General features: G+C 36.4%; 1 protein-coding gene across 2 annotated transcripts in view; it reads left to right on the plus strand.

Moving 5' to 3' along the window:
- KLHL1 (kelch like family member 1) overlaps positions 1–18,019 on the plus strand; it is a gene marked incomplete at both ends in the record, with an annotated part of 258,931 nt that overhangs the window by 146,170 nt on the left and 94,742 nt on the right. The window lies entirely within an intron of this gene.

The following is an 18,019-nucleotide window of genomic DNA, read 5'->3' on the forward strand; positions in this document are numbered from 1 at the left end:
CCCCAAAATACTACAAATAGCCATAAGTGATTGGAAAATTTATTAAGTTATCAGGATAAGCCCTCTTTACCCAGCACATCAGCATCTCCTTAAAAGGAGGGAGGAAATAATGAAAATGAAAGGAAATTGTAAGGGTGTTTTCAATGGAAAGGCTATCTGTTAAGCTGCCCTATGCATACTTTAGGTTAGTGTAGCTCCCAGATCACTCTAATGGCTCAGTGTTAATTTGGCATCTGAGACCTGTCAGGCACAGTTTCTTTAACTTCATACATTCAAGCTGAGTTGAGGCTGGTTTTCTTCTATTATTTCTCAGTTATTTTTATGGGTTTTTTTTGTTGGTGGTGGTTGTGGTGCTTTGGATTTCAGTTTTTTGTCTGTTTGTTTTTTGGTGTTTTTTTTTTTCTTTTACTTAGGATATTCTGCATTTTCTGGAATGTTTCTAAAGATTAATCAGTGTTCCCACTTCTCATGTTGGTAAAACATGCCAGAATTTTTTCAGTTTATCTTAACATATATTTACATGAAGTATTTTGCTGTAAGCTTTGATTTAAGACAAAGATATTATACAGATCTTTATGTTGCCAAATGGAGAGCAACACACAGTTGGCAGACCATGTGAATGACATATAGCTCTAGTCAATGTTATCAGTTTTCAACTCACTACTGAAACTATTCAGAATTTTTCTCCTGATGAAGTTTTGTGCTGCATGTGTATAAAGACTAAACATATACCTAGTTGCATTCAATAACAGGGTGAGAGAAATAATTCCCCTCTACCCAGGACTCATAATGCCTTGACTGGAATGCATTTTCCAGCTGGTGGCATTTAATTCAAGAACAAATTGAACCACCTATGAAGCTGAAGCCGGAAGCACATAATATATTAAGAGAACCTGAGGGGACATTCATGACGCAAAGCAAGCTAAGGGGGACTCAGTATTTTCAGCTACCTGTTAGGGCTTACAGAAAAGACAAGATTGTTCTCTTTTTAAAGGTGCACAATGAAAGTGTTGGGCAACAGTTCCAAGTTTCAATTTCCAGGTGAAAAACATTTCTTCACAGTGATAGTAGTACTCATTGTAGCAGTTTTCTCAGAGAGACTGTGGAATCTCTGTGCTTGGAAATATTCAAAGCTAGACTCAACAAGGCCCTGATCATCCAACCTATGTTTGAAATTAACCTTGATTTGAGAAAGGGTTGGACTAGGTGATCTCCAGAGGTTTCTTTATACATGAATTATTTTATGATTCTGTTTTGTAAGTCAACCTGATGCATTAGGTCTAAATTTATTACATTTTATTTCTGTCCAATCAAAGGAAATGTAATATTTGCAAAATAATCAGATGTAATTCTTTGTGACATTCCGTGATTTTCAATTTTCAGTAGAATTTATTCCATCAGTAGTGATTCTTTTTTTGTTCTTTCTTTTCATGAGATTAGAGATATGATTCAGATCAGATTCAAAACCGTATGGTGGAATGTCTTCAGTGTGCATATCTATGTGTATGTATATACATGCACATATACACGGACATATACACATGCACTTGTGTGTGTGTGTATATATATATATACACATTTGTGGACTTACTGTCCAAGCTCCCATTACAAAAACCACAGTTTAATCAATAATATCCATAATTTTGGACATGCCATTCACATCATTGAAACGCAGATAATTTCAAAGAAATGCATTTATTCTTGTAAATTATGACAAAGTTGTAGACACTGCTAGACACGTGACTTTGTAAACTAAATGCATTCTGCAGGTAAATTTATGTTCTGGTTAAAAAGCCAAAACTCTCAACATAGGAGTATAACTGTAAATTTTACTGCATTACTATAGTGCAGTTCTATAATGGGCAAACTGTGGAGTTAGTAAGTAGTGAAGCACACGCTAATTAAACTACATATTTAGAAGATAATAATTTGTACACATAATCTCTCCACATAAGAGAAAGCTTTCAAAACTGTGTGTCCTGGTTTCAGCCAGGATAGAGCTGGTTTTTTTCACAGAAGGTAGCGTGAGGCTGTTTTGGATTTGGGATGAGAAGCTGTTGATAAGGTGCTGATGTTTTGAGTTGTGGCTGAGCAGTCAAGGACAGTCCAGCTTCTCGTGCTGGCCTGCCAGCGAGCAGGCTGGGGGTGCACGGGGAGCTGAGAGGGGACACAGCCAGGACAGCTGATCCAGGCTGGCCAAAGAGATATTCCCTACCATACGACGTCATGCCCGGTACATAAACTGGAGTTGGCCGGGGGGCGGAAATCGCTGCTGGGGGACGGGCTGTCGATCACTGGGTGGTGAGCAACTGCTGTATTGGGCATCACTTGTTCTTGTACATTCCTTTGTCGGTATTATTATTGTCGTTATCATTGTTGTTTCCTTCTCTCTTGCTGTCCTATTAAATTGTTTTTCTCTCAACCCACGAGTTTTTTTCCCAATTCTCTCCCCTGTCCCGCTGGGGGAGGGGGGAGTGAGTGAGCGGCTGCGTGGTGCTTTGTTGCTGGATGGGCCTAAACCACGACACTGTGGAAATCACTGACTGTTATGAAACATTTCATTCTACTCTGAACTGGATCTCTGACAAGATTGTATCCAAAATCAATCAATCTTCCACCAGTCTAGTGCTTTTCACAAACATTGAACATACTGATCGTTTTGATTCTAAGGATATGAGCCCTGTATTGACAGAGCAAGCAGTAAAAATAATGCTAATCTTCTCTGCTAGCATTCTGAGCATCAGTATTTTAAAGACATCCAAACTTTTTCTTTAAGCCCATTTAATTCAGCACTAAAACCTACTCGGAGTTCATTCTGATGGTTGTTGCTGCTTTGCTTAGGATTAGACAAAATCTGAGAGAGATATGTGAAATTCCTAGGTGTGGGTAAAATTTTATATTAATTAGAATTTTATTATCATTTCTGAAAGGTATGATCTACGAATTTATTCACATTTGTGTTTTTCTTATTACAAATTTCAAACATATCAGCATAGATTAATGAATTCAATCAAATAAATACCCAAATTAAAATACATTTTGTTCAAATTTTTTTTGGTAGTTAAATTGCATTTGAATAAGATATGTTAAAATAATTAATTCTTAACATTATTAATCTATTATATTCATCAGACCTGCTGAGATTTATTGCAACTGACTTACTTATCATACAATTGGTAAAAACCTTTTACTTTTTAGAAGTAATTGGACATATCTGGAATATATTTTGGAAATGCATTACCTAATTCAGTACCTCTTAAAGATTTTTTTAAAGTGCCTGCTGGAAAAAGTAAATATATGAAAATATAGCTATTATTATTCTTTTTCATTTCTTCTGTAGAATGAATTAGAAATGCAGAATGATATCTCCTTCTGTCTGGGTTTATGTTTAATTAAAATTGAGAAAGGGACAAGAGCAACCAGAGTTTATCACCACCTTCAGCTTTTCAGTAAAATTGAATGTTAGCTGAAAATTTGTTTATCTTACGTAGATTATCTTTACTATGTACTATCTTTCTTAGTAAGAAGAAAAAAAAATGTGCTTGGGAGAATGTGACTGGTGTGAAATATCAGTGTTGTTTTATCCTTTATCCTTATCCTTATCCTTATCCTTATCCTTATCCTTATCCTTAACCTAATCTTATTCTTGCTCCTATTTCTACTTTTAAATATATTTATTTTGTAAAGTAAGCAGTATACAGAAAGAATCAACATAGGGTACGGTGCAATGCATGTTTCATCCAAGCCTCAGCCTTGAGTCATGGCTCGGAGGTATTTTTTTCTTGGTGTTGTTCACAGGATAAAAACGTGCAGTTAGGTTACACTATGTGTATATCTTGTGTTGCCGTGCTGAGATAAATTAGCAAATTTAAGTTGAAATGCAAATAACCCAAAGTTATTTGGAGGAGGGATTAGTCTCTGAGGCAAAGATGGGAAAGCACAGAACTCAAAGCCACATAGTATGAGTGTACCACATTTAGTTCATTGAATAGACCCAGTTTGTCCACTTACTACTCTGTTCTGCAATGTTTATGCCACTATCTTCAGTCCATACAGAATTAAAGCAGTTAAACCTCTTTTGATCTTTTTTTCTCCTGACTTAATAAGGTTGGAATGATGATTATGAACTCCTCCTAAGAAACTGTATCCCAAATAACTAGTGTTAGATAACATTCTAAATCTGATTAAGATAACTGAATTAAGATTTAAAAATTTTAACATCCCATCAATTGTCTTGATTAAACAGTCTATGCTATTAGTCTATGCATATCTATGGCAAAAATGCTGATGCATAGAAATATGTTCGAAATCAGCTTCAGTGGGAGTGCACTGAGTAATGTCTTGTTCATAAATACTTAGAATATTTTCTTGGGATCTGTTAAAATGTATTAATTCAGAGTGAGGATTGTCTTATGCCCTAAAATTTCTCAGATAGGTATTTGAATTATTAAATTGTTTGAAGCATAGGCATCATACTACTAGTACCACATATTTTGTGTGAAGATTTTGTGGCTTGCCTTCCAGAGAGCATTTGTACTCCATAATCTGAGTATCTTCACCACAGAAGATGGGATTTAAACAATGTCACTAGATGCCATGTTTCCTTTTTAGCAGATTCAGAGTAACATCCTCTTTACTGTACAGGATTTTGACTTGCTGTTTAGTGACTGACTTTGCTCATACACTACATTGGGAGCCTGAGTAATCAGTTTGGCTTTTGGATTCTATTCTTGAAAAATAGATACAAAAATCTTGACAGGGAATCTGTAAGGCTGAGATAAAACAGATTTAATATGAATGTTCAAAGCAGATAAGGCAAGAGACAGTGAGTTGTTTACGTTCATGTTTGCTACTAATGGTCTTAGGCCATAAATTAACTTTTTTTTTTTTAAGTACATAAGTCAGAATAATTATCTCAAAAAGATATGAATGCTGACAGATCACTAAGTTGGTACTGACATAAAGTATTCTGAAGGAATTGTTACCTGTGATATGTAACCTAACACCTAAGTTTTCCTTGGCAAGAGAAAAATGGAAGCTGATAAATGTGACAGCAGTGAGAGAGCAAACAGAAAAAAAGAAAGAAAAGTCCCACAAAGAGAGACACCAATTAGCTTGATTTCTGTACAAATTTTTAAACCATAATAAAAGAGATCAGGCAGAAAGATGGATTAAAAAAATGGGAAAGAGTGAAAGAAATTTTGGTAAGACAAACCCCATTTCACAAGTCTGTGGGAGTCTGTGGACAAATTTTCTATTGTGTACTTGCATATCCAAAAGTCTTTTGGTAAGTCTGCTGTTGTCAACTCTTAAAGAAACATAGACTTAAATACATGAGAGAAAAGGTGCTCCTGTGGATTAATATCTGGTTAGGCAAAAAATGATTATAATCATTTCATGAAAGGCAGGTCCTGCTTGACCAACCTGATCTCCTTCTATGACCAGGTGACCCACTTAGTGGATGAGGGAAAGGCTGTGGATGTTGTCTACCTGGACTTTAGTAAAGCCTTTGACAGCATCTCCCACGGCATTCTTCTGGAGAAACGGGCAGCTCGTGGCTTAGACAGGTTTACTCTTTGCTGGGTGAGGAACTGGCTGGATGGCCAAGCCCAGAGAGTCGTGGTGAACAGCGTTAAATGCGGCTGGCAGCCGGTCACAAGCGGTGTTCCCCAGGGCTCGGTTCTGGGGCCGGTCTTGTTCAATATCTTTATTGATGATCTGGATGAAGGGTTCGAGTGCTCCCTCAGTAAGTTTGCAGATGACACCAAGTTGAGTGGGAGTGTTGATCTGCTGGAGGGTAGGAGGACTCTGCAGCGGGATCTGGACAGGCTGGATCGATGGGCAGAGGCCGACTGTGTGAGGTTTAATAAGACCAAGTGCCGGGTCCTGCACTTTGGCCACAACAACCCCATGCAATGCTACAGGCTTGGGGAGGAGTGGCTGGAGAGCTGCCCGGTGGAAACGGACCTGGGGGTGCTGGTTGACAGCTGGCTGAACATGAGCCAGCAGTGTGCCCAGGTGGCCAAGAAGGCCAACAGCGTCCTGGCCTGTATCAGGAATAGTGTGGCCAGCAGGAGTAGGGAAGTGACTGTGCCCCTGTTCTCGGTACTGGTGAGGCCGCACCTCAAATACAGTGTTCAGTTTTGGGCCCTTCACTACAAGAAGGATACTGAGGTGCTGGAGCGTGTCCAGAGAAGGGCAACGAAGCTGGTGAGGCGTCTGGAGCACAAGTCTTATGAGCAGCGTCTGAGGGAACTGGGTTTGTTTAGTCTGGAGAAGAGGAGGCTGAGGGGAGACCTTATTGCTCTCTACAACTACCTGAAAGGGGGTTGTGGCAACGAGGGTGTTGGTCTCTTCTCTCAACTAAGAAGTGATAGGACGAGAGGAAATGGCCTCAAGTTGCGCCAGGGTAAGTTTAGATTGGATATTAGGAAAAATTTCTTCACCGAGAGGGCAGTCAAGCATTGGAACAGGCTGCCCAGGGAGGTGGTGGAGTCACCATCTCTGGAAGTGTTCAAAAAACGTGTGGATGTGGTGCTTCAGGACATGGTTTAGGGGACATGGTGGCACTGGATTAATGGTTGGACTTGATGATCTTGAAGGTCCTTTCCAAACTTAGTGATTCTGTGATTCTGTGATTCTGCAATGAATGTACAGATGTCGCTGTGTAAAAAGTTACCGGTAAGGACCACAAGGGAATTATGTGTGAATTACTCAATTAAACATTCTCATAAATTGTATGGAAAAAGAATAAATAATGAAATAAAATGGCTTTATGGACAATATAAAATTACTGAGGACAGTAAAAGCCACAAACTGTCTCTAAGATGTTGTAAAAAGTTCTTGTGATGCTAAGCACATAATGCCAATTAAAATTAAATATTGATAAGGTAAAAGTAATGCAGGTGGAGGCATAATCAGTATACATTTAATGATGGGATCTTAACTAGCTATCTCTTATCAGGAGGGAAAAAAATACAACAACTTTTATTCATTGAGATCAGTTGTCTGCTTATGAGAATATTTGCTGAACGCTTAGGGTTGTTACAAAAGAAGTGGAGTGCTGGGGAGTATTCAGAAAGGAGCAGAGGACATCATAATAGGAAACACCAAATACTACTCCATTCCATGGTTTTTTTGCACCTTTAATACTGCTTGTAGCTCTAGTTACCTAATCTCACAAAGAATACACATCAAAAAACCTGTGGGCGTGGAGCTTCGGGACATGGTTTAGGGGGCATGATGGTGTTGGGTTAACGGTTGGACTTGATGATCTTGAAGGTCTTTTCCAACCTTAATGATTCTGTGATTATGTGAAAACTAAAAAACACTAAAAAGTATCAGTGACAATTGCATCTAAGTAGACCTGTGAGTATGTGCTACAGAGTAGTCTGAAGTCTGAATCCTCTGCCTCTGCCATCCAAATCAAATACAAATCCTGCAGCTTAGGTTTCTTTTACATGGGAAGAAACATGCAAGGCGAGGTTGGTTTTTCTCCTCTTTCCTTGGATCACCTGGAGTAAAGTCATCTTTGAATAGCAGAGTGCCAGAGCCCTCTGTTTAGTTGTAGCTAGGGATAATAATGGAATAATAATTGAAAAAGTGGAAAAGTCCCATCTCCATAAGAGAGGTGATTTAGTGGCGGTGGTGGTTTGGGGTTTTTTTTGTCAATGGGGAAGATATAACTCCTGGAGAGGCTGTGATAGACACATAAGACATAAATAGCATGGAAAGGGAGAATGGGATATTATTTCCCTCAGTTCAAGAATTAAGCTTCATCAAATCTATTTGAGCAACAGATTTAAAAGCAAACAAAAGGAAATACTTGCCTTTTACAGGTATGTGCTTAAGTAGTGTAGTAGACTGCAAAGGACTCTATGGTGACAAAACCTAAATAGAATCAAAACGCTTTTAAATAAATTGAAGACAAAGGTCCACAAGGGTCTTCTAAACATCTCATACAGGAAATCCCTAAAATCACAAATTTCAAAACTCTATGATACAGAGAAGATATAACATTTACCTTTTAAACTTCCTTCTAATCATTGTCCAAATTACATCTTGTCTCTCGTCACAAATGGACCTTTGGTTGCTCTAAGCCCATACAGCTCTTTTCATATTCCATGAGCACTTAAACACTAAGTAACATCTAGGTACTTAAATTCTGTGCAAGACTGTATCAGCTTGTGCTATTGTACTATTGTGATATTGTACTACTTGTACAATAGTACAATACTACTATTGTACTTGTGCTACTGTGTTATTGTATCAATCAATAAGATTATCTGAATAAATAACATATTTTTTGAGGGTAAGGAGTATCTTCCAAAGTATTAGTGTATCAGGAGATCCAATCCTAAAATATTAGCAAATCCTCATGTTGTTTTAAATTCTTTATCTTAATGAATTTTTATAACTTTCTTCTGCTTTAAAGTCAGCTGTGTTAGGCAGCATAATTTCGAGTGTAAATCTCATCTAGTAGTGTTCTGTTTATTTCCAGAAGAAATTATCTGTTTATTTGTGTTGATAAATAAAAAAGACAAGAAAGACATGAGAAGATTTTAGACGAGTAATAAGTAGTCTAGAAAGCTTTTTTGTATTTATAGGGAAAGTTTAATTATGTAAGTAACCTCTGGCTTTGTAGTAAATAGTTTGGGAAGATGCTTTTGGGTGCAGTTTGCTCAAATCTTTCTTTTTAAAAGTACAGATGATTTTTTAAGTGGTGGATTTTAAAAAGCGTAGAATGATAATGAATTTTGTGAGAACTTGAACAGAAGTTAATGAAAAAAACAACCCACAAAACAATGAACAGCAAGACACAGCTATAAAGTTCTCTTCGCCCCTTCCCCCTTCCCAATAAAGAACTGATGCTAAGAAATTACTGCATGTTATAGTTAATTGACAACATGAGATTCTTTGATGCTAATATGCAGTCTTGGAGAGAGTGAAATGTAATGTCTGTTCCTTCTAAATATGTAATTTCCAAAGCACCAATAAAACAAGAGTAACTGTCAGTTTAATCAATATTATGTGCAGGATTACAAAAGTTTTACAGTTTCACTTCAGTCTGAAATTTGTGTTTTGGGATTCACATAGTAGATCAATATATTTTCAGCATTCATTTGACAGTTTTTTTAAGTGTTCTATCAAAGACTGCAACTTAAGATGACAGGTTTTCAGCAGCCTTGTATCTTGACAAACCACTTAAGATCTAAATACAGTGGTTATTTTACATTATAATAGATACCATTATTTTCTTGGAAAGAGTATGGAAATCTCCATTGCTAATGAGCAAACATCTTTGTGTGAATTATTCTATTTTCTGAAATACTGTGGAGTACAAAAAGTTTCTGTTATCTAGGGGAGGGGTATGTGTGGCTATTTTAATTAACTTTGTACCATAATACTGTGTCTTTAAAATTAATCTGGATTTAATAATGTGCTTAAAGGCTGTAAGTGCTGCCAGAAAATAATTACCATATAACTTTCTTCAAACCTGCTTATGGAGTGGAAGTCTTTGGAAGTCCCTTTTACATAGAGAAGTGGTTCTCTTTCAGAATCTTTTTTGTGTTCCAATGTTTTTCTAATTTGGAATATATTATCTTCTTTCATACTAATTAAAACTCTCAGGAATGCTTGCAGTTATGCTGGATGTTAGTTGAAAGGTAGGTTAGAGACTGGGGGTGCTGGTTGACAGCCGGCTGAATATGAGCCGGCAGTGTGCCCAGGTGGCCAAGAAGGCCAACAGCGTCCTGGCCTGTATCAGGAATAGTGTGGCCAGCAGGAGCAGGGAAGTGATTGTGCCCCTGTACTCGGCACTGGTGAGGCCGCACCTTGAATACTGTGTTCAGTTTTGGGCCCCTCACTACAAGAAGGATGTTGAGGTGCTGGAGCGTGTCCAGAGAAGGGCAACGAAGCTGGTGAGGGGTCTGGAGCGCATGTCTTATGAGGAGCGGCTGAGGGAACTGGGGTTGTTTAGTCTGGAGAAGAGGAGGCTGAGGGGAGACCTTATCGCTCTCTACAACTACCTGAAAGGGGGTTGTGGCGATGAGGGTGTTGGTCTCTTCTCCCAAGTAACTAGTGATAGGACAAGAGGAAATGGCCTCAAGTTGCGCCAGGGGAGGTTTAGATTGGATATTAGGAAAAATTTCTTCACTGAGAGGGTGGTCAGGCATTGGAACAGGCTGCCCAGGGAGGTGGTGGAGTCGCCATCCCTGGAAGTGTTCAAAAAACGTGTGGATGTGGTGCTTCAGGACATGGTTTAGGGGACATGGTGGTTCTGGATTAATGGTTGGACTTGATGATCTTAAAGGTCCTTTCCAACCTAGTGATTCTGTGATTCTGTGATTCTGTAATGAAAACAAAGTGTGTGAGAGAATTATTCAGGTGTAAGATTCAGTCTTTTCCTGAATTTTATATTTTCTGTATGATGGGCTATTTGTTTTCTAGAATACTCTTGGAAGGTGTATACTTTTTCAATACAGCAATTTCCTATAAATTAATCAGAAATGCTAAATCTTTCATATATCTCTGCTGTGATTTTTTAAATGTTTGGTTTCAGTTAAAATGGGTACTGAATCTGAAATAGTAACATAAACTACTATTTTTAAACATTTCACTCCTCAAACAGAACTGTAACTAAAATATTCTCCAGCAACAATGTATACCACATGTAACACAGAACACATATGCTTTGAGGTAGCTGATGAAGGCAGCAGAAACACTGTTGTAGCAAACCTTTATAGCGTGGAGAGTAATAGAACAAGGCATTTTTCTTCTGTGATCATGCTAATTCCCCATGGTTCGTTAGATGCATTTTCATTTTAATGGCTTAATGACTACTTATTTTTAAGTCAAGTTTGGAGTACAGGAATATGAGAAAAGATTTCACTCTAATGCTCTGACTGAGGTTTCAATTGCCTTTTGGAATATTATCTTAATTACAGTATTTATTAATCATTTATGAAAGTAGAACCTTTTTATTTTTGTAGACACGATTATTTATATGCCTTCAGCCTTTGCTTTGTGCTGTATTCCATCATATTACACAGGCTGATAAGGGTCAGGATTGGTCAGTTAATGATTATGAGATTACCAGTGAATTTGTAGGTGCTACCACACAAGAAACAGTGTAAATGATTAAGTATCTTGTTTTTGCTCCTGAACATTACAACATGGTGTTACAGGACACAGTACTGTGAATGAATTGTAAAAGCAGGGCCATAACCACTCAACTCCTTTGAGTTATTAAAGACCCAAGAGATTATTTTGAGTTTTTTAAGCTTTGGTGCTAATGGGCTCATTAATCAGAGCGAGAAATTCATAATATTAACCAGTATGTATGACTGGAAGACAGATGAGTTCAAATAGGAAATTAGACACACATTTTAATGTTGAGGATGATTACTTCTGAAAGCTACTGCAAAAGTGGCAAATTATCCATCTCCAGATGTCTTTGAGATGATGCCTTTATAGGAAGCAATCTTCAGTGGATCAGATGTTATTAGGTTCAACAGAAGGGTAACTAGGTTAAAACAAAACTGAAAGGGATTCCAAGGAGGTCTCTGCTGTCTGGGGAAACCACTTCATGTAATCCCTTTTGTAAACTGCATTCTAAGTTATTACACTGGTTCCATGCCCACCCACTTGAAATCTGTTCTAGAACTTGATGCTTTAACAGCAAGAAATATTTTTTTTTAATTTCCAAATTTCTTTTAATCAGATTTGGTTTAGATGAGGTTCCTGTTAGGCTTGTTACCCTCCATTTTTTTTTTTTGTTTTCCTTTTTACCCTCATATTTTCCTGCCCTGCATGACATTGTAAGTGATGGTCCTTGTGTCTTTCTGTCCTACAAAATAGTTCTGTTCCTCATTACATGGGGGTATCAGTTATGGAGTGTTTTATCTCCACTAGTTGCTCCAATGGTTGTTTCAGCATTTTTCATATAAGGAGAGGTTGAGAGAGTTGGGAGTCTTCAGCCTGGAGAAGAGAAATCTCAAGAAGGGTGAATCTTGTCAATGTGTATAAATGCCTGATGAAAGGGATTGAAGATGAGTTGGGGAAAACTCTTCTTAGTAGCGCCCAGTAACAGAACAAGAGGGAATGGACACAAATTAAAAAACATGAAATTCCAACAGAACATGACAAAACACATTTTTACTGTGAGCGTGGCCAAACATTGGAATACATTGCAAAGAGAGGTTGTGGAGTGACTTACTGTGGACATATTCAAAACCCAACTGGACACAGCCTTGGATAACCTGCTCTATCTGAGCCTTCTTGAACAAGGGCATTGGATTAGGTGATCTCAAGAGCTCCCTTCCAATCTAAACACTTCTGTGATTCTGTGACCTAAAGCTTAGGGAAGAAAGTGAGTGTCATGATGACTACTTCCCTGGAGTGTTATAATTTAAAACCAGGAAATTGTTGTTCTGTTATCTAGGTGAGAGGGGTTGCATTCTTGCTGTGCAAACAGCACGATTTAAAAAGTTGTGACAGCTGATATTTTCCATATTTTGGAAAAGTTAAGGGTTCATTTTATACAAGTAAAAGCAAAACAAGACAGTCACCAGAGTCAGTACAAGTGTGTATCCACACTTTACAATACTGCACCAATGTGACAGTTTGCACTGTGAGTCTCTATTTTTGCCACTTTTAGCCTTTTCTGTCCAAAACACCACCTCTGGATGATTCACAGTGCTGATCTGTTTATCTGTTTTCTTGAAATTGTGCTGAGAACCCTTCCGAAGACAAAGATATCAATCTGGGCTAATTCAAGTCATGGAACACAAACATTCCATTTTTTTAGGTCCGCAAATTGTGCACCCTGGTTCTATCAACTTTATTTTGTGTGGTTAAACTAACATTAAAAAAGACCCCAAAAAAGGGGAAAAAAAAAAGAAAAATTAAAAAAAAAAGCTTGAGTAATGAATAACAAGAGAACTGGTTTACAGGCTACTGGAGCTCTATTTTTCCTAAATATCATGCTAAGAAGAACATGTTATGCATGCACTGGGGCTTAGCACCCAGAGATTCCAGGATTTATGGGATACAGGACCTTCCAGAATAGTGCTGGAAGACTGTTTCAGTCAGGGGGAGCAAGATATGTAGATGTCCTCATCCATTTAGGAAGTTGTGTCTGTTTTGTGTACAGGTTTTGGCTTCTTGGATCTTCTTAGATGTGAAGAAGAACGCATGCAGCATGTGTGAGCCAAGATCCTTCAGCAAAACAGGAAACAAACTTTAATCATTCTGGCACAGTTAAAGAAACATGCAAGATTAAGGCCTTCTAGCTTGAAAATTTTAGCCAGTTTATTGTGATGATCTGGCACATCAGCAAATATCTATGACGAACAGGATATGAACTACATTTAGATTGTGAAATCCCAGAATGCTGCATGATATTGACAATAAATTAGACTATAATCTGGCTAATTCTGTGGAGTCATATCCTAAACCCCCAAAATTTTGAAAAAAAAAAAATCAAAAATTGCAAGTAAAAAAGGAAAATATTTAGATTGTGGTAGTCTAACTTTGTCATCTAGAAATATCTATTAAGATTTCAGTATGCTTATGTGAGCCATTATTCATGGTCACAGTCTTTTCTATCTTCAACTCACTGTCTGCTATCCCTGCTCTCTTTTCCCACCAACAATGTTCAGAGGAGCATACACCTACACAATCTCTTTCCACTAGCTGCTTATCCTTTGAATGCCCCAGCCTTTATATCCTTTTTGTAATGCCATCAGGCTGGCAACTGGTATTGGAAGAAATATGTAACTCTTTGGATTACATAGGGCAGATAGAGCTCACTCTCAGATAAAAATTGGCATTTGGCTAGAGAATCAGATGCTAAGCATATTAATAACTACTGGTCCTTTGTCTAATGGGATTTCAGGAACTTGAAAAGCCCATTCTCCTTAGGAAAGAAGATACACAATAGGACAGTTTTTGCAAACGGGATGTAGTCTTGTGTGATACACAGCTGACAGGGAAAACTGGCTGTACAAAACAAGAGGGCTGAATTAAATGTAACACAGAAGCAATAATTCCAGACTGAAATAGTTTGGAACTTGACCAAAATCAAAATTGACTTTCAGGTCTTTAGAACTTCAGAAAGTATACTATATGATTTAATATGGAAATCAGATGCACTATTTATTCATTGATTTAAATGTTATAATGAAAACTTAGGTTCTAAACTAAAAGCAGTGTGGGTTTAAAATACTCGTTGACACTAGTCATGCACTATTTAAGTGAAAGGCTAGTGTACGGATACCTTTTTTTCAGCATTATTTTATGAGTTTCTCATTTTTGTATTGGAAAGGCCACAGCACCAACATTTTTTACACAAAATGTAAAACTTCTTAAATAAGACCCCTACATCCAAAACCAAGAAACCTGTTAAGCATTTTACTGCCATGGCAACTCTGATGTAACAAGATCTAAATAACGCTCTTGGAACATGACATTCTTTGTCAAGGTATGAAATTACCTTGGGTAAGGTTCTTCCTTACCACTGATACATGCTGATTAGTGAAATCAATGACACAAACATCAATGAGAACTAACATTTGCAAGATAATTCCACGTGAAATAATGATCATTACAAGTCTTGATTTAAAAAAAAATGAATTAATTTGTATTGATAGCATCCTTATAAGGATATATGTAATAGAATTTATTTTTATTAAATTCCTTTTTGTAATAGTTTAATTTCATTAGATCATTTATGTACCTATGATGCACAATATTTTAGACTCAGATCCTCAGTTGCTTGGTTATCTACCTTTAAATACAGATATGTTTTATGTGACTCTACTGTGCTAATACTTTACAGCCATTCAATTCTAATCCTGTGTGCTGCTGAAAAAGTTCAAAAGTGAAGCCGTCGAAATGCTATAACCCCACAGCAGTGGTTATTGCATGATCATTTTAAGAAAATGGAGGGGCAACCAAGTGAGACATAACTTTCTGCAAGTGGGTTCAGAGACTTTCATACTTTCTACTGTAAGTTACCTTTTCTAATTTAAAAGCAAAAATCCACTATACTCAATCAAAACATTACAATTCTTGATGAAGGGAAAGGCTAAGTGAATAATCCATGCAGGAGAGGTTTAGTCACAGCCCAGTTGATCTTATGAGATAGTGAAGACCAGATCTACAGAGCTTTTTAAGTATCCAAGCCAAAAGTTACAGGTCCTGAAAACTCATACACCTCTGTCACGTAATCCTGGAAGTGCTTAAATGCTGAATACTCTTATTCTCAAAGTTAAGGCTTCTCAGCCCATGAGTACCTAAGGATTCCTGAAAGCACTTCACTAGAGCAGGAATGAATAGCTCAATTCCTATCTTCCACCCTAATTTCAGAAGAATTTTAAATTTATTTCATTTACCCTCAAATTTTTAATCAGTAAGATCACAGACGTCTTTTGTATCCTGTTCATTAAAGTGCAAAAATGAAGACCATTTTAAGACTATATTTTAAAAGAAAGGCAGGTATTTTTGCACAATAAACATAAATTATTTCTGTTACGATAAAATAACAAGCCATTGAAATATGTGTTGGTCTTCTGAAACAAAATCAATCCCAAGAAATTAAAATGTGATCTAGGAAGTTCTAAACATTCAATAGTCAATTTAGGAAATGCTAAATACTTGAAGGAGAGAGTTTTTAGCTCTGAAGATCAAAACCCTGGATTTTATTGCTTTTTTATCTATATAAAATATAGATAAATATATCATATAAATTATATATATACAGGAGTTACAATTATATAAAGAATTTTTATTAAATAGCATTTTCGACAATACTCAGCCCTGAGTAACATGAAACTACTGTAAGTCCTAATGTTTAGAATAGCAGATTTGAGCTCATATGTTTTGTTAGATTCCACCTTCAGTCAATGGTAAATCAATACAGAGGCTGGAAAAAATTCTCCTTAAGCATATATCCAAATGAAAAGACAATTAAAATGATAAAAAACCTAATCAAAACTAAAATTATGATTCTGAATTTAAAGCCCTTGCTCTGAGTGTTATTCAAAATTAATTAATTTCTGTGAGTTCATAAAATGTATTCCACCATCGTAATGCTTCTCAATAATATTAGGTCTTCCAATTAATATGCTATTGCAAAGCTTGATGTTGGTTGCTATTAAGAAGTAGAGTTATATTTTTTTCATAATGGAATTTAATGTCAGTTTAACCAGCCTTAATTAAACTTTGGCTTATAAATCATCTTATTGAGAAGTGCAATGAAATTTTCTGAGTTTTATGGCTTTTTAATTAAAATGAATTAAGCCAACTTGTGGTTAAGTGCTTGCAAACTAGTTCCCTTAGACTTCCAAGATATTGTACAATGATCTACTCACACAATTTAAACTTTATCAGGAGTCAATGGATTAAAAACTTAGGCCATAAAAATCTAGTTTTTTAGGTACCTACTGTCATGTAATCAAGCAATTTAAAAAAAGAACTAAGTCACGTTTTGATCTAATTATCAGTTATATAAAGATAACAGCACAGTTAACACAGATCATGACCATATAAATACCTTTGATTGTCTGTTGTGCCAGCATCACATTTTGGGTGTGTATGTAGAGTTAAAAAGTTACACATTGAAAGTTAAGCTTTACATTTAAAAGTATTCACATTCATAATAACAGCATCACTTTCAGCTTTACCTAATTTATTCTATTTGCATGTATGTATTTGATGTGCAATTGCATTACACATTTCAATGAACTGCTGTCAGCCATGATTTTGTCATGTTTGTGTCTGCATTATTCGTCTCTGCTACCTTACATAAAAGAACATGCAGTTAACTTTTAATAGATTCTTTTAAGCAGTAGCTTTCAAAAAATGTGATGTTGGAGAATTAAAATAATCATTTCCTTGTATTGCATGGGGCAGGGAGAGGACAACATGTGACTTACTAGGGCCAGAGTATAATTCTGATGTTTTAAGACTGGCACTTTTTTTTTTTTTTCTGTATTAGTTATATTATCTCAGTGATATTGTGTTATTCTATTTCAGTTCCTGATTACCAATCAGTCTTTCCCCTGGCCCAGACCCAAACAAGCAATTATAGACAGCATTAATTTGAATTTTGATATGCTAAGAACTGAATTGAGTGGGTATAGCAGTGGAATTATCCACTTCCCTCAATTTTCATGTTCTTACACTTAAGTCCTTGACTGATGTTTTGTCATTATTTCCCTGCTTCCCATCTTATTCTCACAAAGTCTACCTAAAATATCATTATGAAATTAATGATTATAGTTTATCTATCAGATACTGCAATTTTTGTTTTATGTAAAATTTAGATTTTTTTTCCAGAAGGAGGAACTTGTGCCTCTAGACTATACCTATTTCACTTCCTTCTTACAATTGTCTATGAATCAAGAATGTAAGAACACATTTGCAATTCCTCCACATAGATCAAGCACCCTAAAAGATACCCTGTAGAAACGTGCTTCTGTTCTGTCCTGTTAATGTAGGGTAGGTAGTTCAGCGAGAGCTTAATTCAGTCCTTAGGATTCAGTCAACTAAATTTTTTTTTTTTTTTAGTTTATATAGTTTATATCTATATGGTTTTATATAGCTTTTATTAGTTTTTATTAGTTTTTAATAGTTATTCCTATATGTATTATAAATGTCAATACTGTGAGATTTTAATTGCTGTATACATTTTGCATGTTAGCTGGATGTTAACAATCTGTTCTAAACAAGTTCAAGAAATAATGCTAAGTTCATGGTGATTTGATTTGATTTTCCTCCCAGCCTTGTCATATGTATAGACAGCCATCATCTGGATATTGACAATACAAATGTATGTGACTGACAATCTTTTTAAGAAATAAGATCAGATAGTGAAAAAATACAGGAAAATATAGTATGTGCATGTAAAGATACATGTATAGTATATTGAATGTGCTCAGTTACAACTAAGTTCATAAAAATTTCAAAAAATATGCAGATCTGCCCTAGTCTTTGCTAATTCTGACAATTTCAAATT

This window comes from Phaethon aethereus (genome assembly GCF_964289735.1).
Source record: "Phaethon aethereus genome assembly, chromosome: 1".
Lineage (NCBI taxonomy): Eukaryota > Metazoa > Chordata > Aves > Phaethontiformes > Phaethontidae > Phaethon > Phaethon aethereus.